We start from the raw sequence: 5265 nt of genomic DNA, 5'->3' as shown, positions 1-5265 counted from the left end.
CGGCTTCCATTATGCATCTCTGCCTCTGTGTCATGTGAGGTTGTGTGCTTTAGAGAGCAAACTGCAGGATGCGGTTATAATTGGAGCAAAGGATCTGACTCATTGCTTTCTCCCTCTGAACTGAGCAAGAGCTGCCTCTCCTTAAGTGAGATTGGAACTGTAACAAGTAGCCCACAGAGGCGACGTGCTGCAGAAATTATTGTTGCTAAATGATACAGAGGGATTTAATAGCTAATTTCATCCCGGCGTCCTTACCAGTTTTGGCCTCGGCTGTGATCTTGCCGTGTGTGTCATCTTATTCTATTTGGCTGCAGCTCAGGGCTTCAACGATCTTCCATTTTTCACCTCACTCCCTGCTGTATGATAGTCCTTTTAAGAGTCTGAAAAGCTACACAACTCTGAGAGTTGGAAACTTTTTGAGGAAAACAGGAAGACCTGAGGCGGTGGGCAGGGCAGACAGGAAGATAAGATTTGTTTGTGTGTCTGTTATTGAAGGGCTCACCAAGATTTGTGTCCGGTCTGAACCCTCTCAAGCATCAGGTCGGCCTCCAAAGCCCCCTGGGATCAACATGTCATTGTTGCGGCGTGGTGTCACTGACATGTCCTCGGTGACGTCACCACCGCGGGACACTGAACAGACCCCTCGCCCTCGCTGTGCTCTGATGAGGGGGGCGACTAATCAGAGCACAGAAAAAAAGTAGCCCCAACAACATCCTCAGTGGCTTTCATCCGCTGACAGGTGTTTGGTAAAGAGTACAGGCGGATCCAATTTGATAATACTTTATATTCTTTCCCTGCATGAGGGAATTTTAATCCTGACAGTGACGTCATCGGTTTGCTTCTTTTGATTTCCTCTCAGCGATTGGTCATCCATTTCTAAGAAAATGTGCTGCAGAAAATCACGCAAAGATAACTTTATCTCCAGATAGAGCCTTATCTGTCATCCCGATTATGTCATGGTTGTGTTTTCAGCTGAGCGGGATTCTGTGAGGCTATAAACAAAAAAGAGACTATAAAAAAATCCTGCAGGAGGCCCCCAGTGTGCGCACACACATGAAGTCATAACACGCCTCGGAAACAAAGATACAAGAATTATTACACCCACACGCCTGCTTTCACACTCCCATCCCAGCATGCACCGCTGCACAAACACACCTTTGGCAAACAGGGATGTACACCAAGAAGCATTTTCCAAACCCAGGGAAGCAAACTCCTAAATCTAAAGATGTCCTTGTTAGTAAGCAGCCGAGGGTACACAAGTGCTCTCAGCCGAATCATCAAAGCCTCAGCAATTACTCCCATGCTCCCTCAGTCGGGCATAAATCTGCTCTTATCTCTGTTTGCTGCAAGATCAGGGAATATCAGCTTCAGCATCTGCTCCATCTACAAACCCAGCCACTAAAAGCAACAACAAAGTATCTCTGCAGGCATAAATAGAGGAAGGAGGGGCACCAATGGAAGGACAAGAGGGTCGGGTCGGAGAGAGAAATATAGAATGAAAGATGGGCAGAGGGACGCACAGGTCTGCGTGTCCCTGCTTTAAATCACGCCGCAATCTTTGCGCCGGCTTCTAAAAAAGGATTTATTCAAATGGATTTGCAGGCGGCTCGGCTGGAAATTCTTTACGGGAAATGAAGACATACGGAGAGATGGAGAGTCGACGGCGCGGGTCACAGTGGAAAGGTCAAAGTTGAGCTTCAGCAGGCGGGGGCAGATATGAAGTTAAGACAGGCACGTCGTATTTATTTGAGGGGTTAAGATATTCGCCGACTGTTTGTCCTGTGAGCTTTGGGGGAACGTGGAGATCAAAGTCTCCAGACACATTTTTCACATTATGAATCGAGGCTGCTCGGAGAAGCCGGGTCTGCTGGCAAAGAACAAAGTTGCTAACACCTGGTTGAAGTGAGAGCCGGGGCGCATGAGCAGGACTCCCAACTATTTTTAGGGAGGATGTTTACTTTCCTTGCAGTCCGACTGAAGCAACATCTTTCCTTCTAACCTCTTTATCGCAGCTGTGACCTTCACCTCCCTCCTCCGCCTCCTCCACCAGCTCCATCTCCTGTACCTCCCTTGTCCTCCTTTTTGGATTTCCTTCTCCCCAACTTTCAAGTGTCCACTGCAGATCAAACGGAGAAGCGCTAAATATAGCAGAATTCAAATCCACCGTCGTTGAAGATGTAAGCCTACTAAATCCTGAGGGCTCGACTGTGAAGAATCTAAAAAAGCTTGAATAGAAACCATTTGTGAAGCTTAACCTTCGTGCATATCACTGTTTTCACACAAAAATGTTGTGTAGCTGCAGGCTTTGAAGCTGTTGCATCAGGTAAAAATGTCCTCTTGCTGTGAAACAGTATTAAAACCACAATGTTACCAGAAAACGTTATGAGGAAATACCTCAGCTCCAGGTGCTGGCTGGGGGGTCAGGGGTGAGAGGTGAGTGGTCACACACCCAGCCTCAGGGCTCCCTGAACCCTGACCCCACACGACTGATGAATAGCGTGCTAACGAGACCCAGCTCTTTCTTACTGTGTCTGCACTCTCTCTTCTTGTCTTCTAATTTTCCTTTTTCTTCTTCTTCCTCCCTGCATTTTGCGGGGATTAATCTGCAGGCAGCAGAGCGGTGATATGTCTACCTGCTGAACCCTTAAAGCACCTCGCCATCTGTCGTCTTCCTTGGATTTATAAGCATCATCATCTCCCATTCAAACGAGGCCCTGTTGCACCCTTACATAACCTAACCCCTATCCTACCAACGCGTGATTTCTCCAGGATAGATTGTGCAAATGATCGTCGGGCGAGGTGTTAAATCCTCGCCTGCCACGGAATTGCTCTTTTTCCTAATGAGACTCTCCAATCCTCATCGCTGTGTGCACGCGAGCCACAAATCTAATTAATAACACGCGTGTTTGCATTCAGACGCTGACACCTGCTACACGCGTGCACAAATGGGTTCGGTGCAGATGGGGACGCAAGAGCCGCAGACACACCCAGGGCCATTTGCAGAGTCGTATCATAAAGCCAATTAAAGAGATGAGTCTTATTAGCAGAGGTCTCCTGGCCCTAATACATCACAGGGGTTTCCTGGCAGGGGCTGGTGACACGGAGGGGCTCTTCGTCATCTTTATGATCCCTGTCTCATCACGCCCTTATAAGACACTCATCCAAACTTTACAGAGACTCATCACAGATATCTGTCCGGTTGTGCGTAGGTCACCTTTGAATGAGCTTCCAAATGTCGTACTAGTGTGAAAGTGCTGTTTCCACAGGAGCAGCTTGCATGTTTTCGGTCTCTCGTAATTGAAAAAACTATAATCTTGTTCCCTTTCTCCTTCAGGGAAAATCGTTATTAAGCTCAGTGCACAGCTCAGGCCCCAATGGGGAGAGCGGGAGCGGCTGCACAACAATGATGTGAGAGGTGAGGGGAGCCAGTGTAGAGAATCCGATGCTAGGGTAAACATCATCCAGCTGAAAAGTCGTCTTGTTTTCTTCGCTTTGCAGGGAGAAATGCCCTCCTTAGACCTCCAGACCACCTGCAGCTCTGCTGATGACAGATTCCCTCCACACTGTGGACCATCAGTGCCAAAGGGAGTCTAATCCTCCTGCTTCTATCCTTTAAGTACAATAGCCCTGTCACTCGTTTGCTCATTCAGCATACCTTCAGCCTGTGTGTCAATACGGAGAAAACCGACAGGAGGCAGACAGTAGGTTCCCACAGCGCTCTATTCATAGCTTTCTACTGGAATCTCTGACCTGTTCAGGCCTGCCTCATGAAACCTGCCCCTCATAATGAAAGCCATTGATGCTTCTTCTCATTACACATTCACCTTGACATCTCTGTTACAACCCACGGAGCGTCTCGGCTTAATCCAGCAGAGCTTTCTGCCTTTTATATGACTAATACATAAACGGAGAATTGATTTTTTTTTTTTTTTCAAATTTAAGTTACTTGGTAGAGAAAACAGGCATAATTGAGAAAGTTCCTGGTAAATCATTTTCTCTGCTCTGCTGTTACAAGTTAAGATTACAACCGATGCCCCCATTAATGATTCATCTGTGGCATTAACCTTTTGTTGCTCTATTTACTTGTGGAGTTAAGAGGCCCTCATCCTCCCTACACAAGAGATAATTAAAGATTCATGTGATTAAACAAAAGGCCTGCACTTACTGTAATGCAAATAAACAAAAAAAAGGAGCGTGAAATACCACGTAGAACTAATATGAGGAGGTTCCCGGGTGCGTAGATGCCTGTGAGTGAGGTTTGAACATAAACTGAGCTGATAAAGTCTGTGTAAACTTTTGGATTATCACAACTCAGACTTACTATCCTGGTGATGTAAATTAGTCATTTATAAACCTGAATATTTCCCAACTACTAGTTTTGATATCTGTTTTTTTAATGATTCCAAATGTGAAAGGGGGCATTCTGGGAATTGTAGTTTTTGTTGTATTTGCACAATTCAAGCTGAATTAAAAAAAGAAAAATAGTATTATATTTTATAAACAGGTATTAGCAACACACTAGTCTGTTTTTGTCCCTTTCTTCCTGCGGGAGCACCATTAACAGCAGGTCACAAAGGGAGCTTTCAGCTCCAAACACAATTAAGTGGAGCTGCAAACGCTTCTCCTGCACCTCGGCTGGCCTGCGTCAGGACCACAGCGATGACTGATGAGTCTCTTCATGTCTTACAAGCCGGACATGAAGGGAGCTCTGCCAGAAACCTATTCCGCACTGATCTGAGCTGCTCTTTATTTATCACATTTAAAACACAAGTCTGCTGCTTTCATCCTTTTTCTTCTTTTTTGTGCTCACTTTTATCACATTACTATGGCGCTCTGTTTCCACACAACAAAGCGTCACTCTTCCTAAAAGGTCTTTTGATGTGGAAGATTAATGTAAAAAGGTGTTACCCACTAAATGTATGCAATAAAAGAAAAGCCTCTGAGAAACTGACATCCTGCAGACCTTTGGCTGCACTGCCCCCTTGTGTCAGTAAGATGAATTACACGTGGATAACAGCTTCAATTGATGTAGATGAACAAAACTAAAAATATTTTGCAACAAATTTACTGTTTGAACTTATTAATCATAGGATTAGTTTTTTGTGTTGAAAGTAAAAATGTACCACAGGTGAAATGTGTTGATTTTTATTCAAAAGTTACTGTCTCCAGACAAGTACAAATCAGAAAAACAGTGACTGAAAGAGGATGGGATAACAGACACCAACTTAAGTGTAGGCAAGAGTGCAAGGAAGGAAAAAATAATTC

At 45.1% G+C, this 5265-nt stretch overlaps 1 long non-coding RNA gene across 1 annotated transcript; it reads left to right on the top strand.

The window, feature by feature from the left end:
- Nucleotides 1-2175: 2175 nt before the first annotated feature.
- On the top strand, nucleotides 2176-5265 carry LOC118599292. Its single transcript, XR_004948594.1, has 2 exons — nucleotides 2176-3415; nucleotides 3499-5265. It is a non-coding gene; the product is annotated as an uncharacterized LOC118599292 (long non-coding RNA).

This window comes from Oryzias melastigma, linkage group LG10 (assembly GCF_002922805.2).
Source record: "Oryzias melastigma strain HK-1 linkage group LG10, ASM292280v2, whole genome shotgun sequence".
Lineage (NCBI taxonomy): Eukaryota > Metazoa > Chordata > Actinopteri > Beloniformes > Adrianichthyidae > Oryzias > Oryzias melastigma.
Note: the sequence above shows the minus strand (reverse complement) of the source record. Positions and strands in the feature narration are given on the sequence as shown.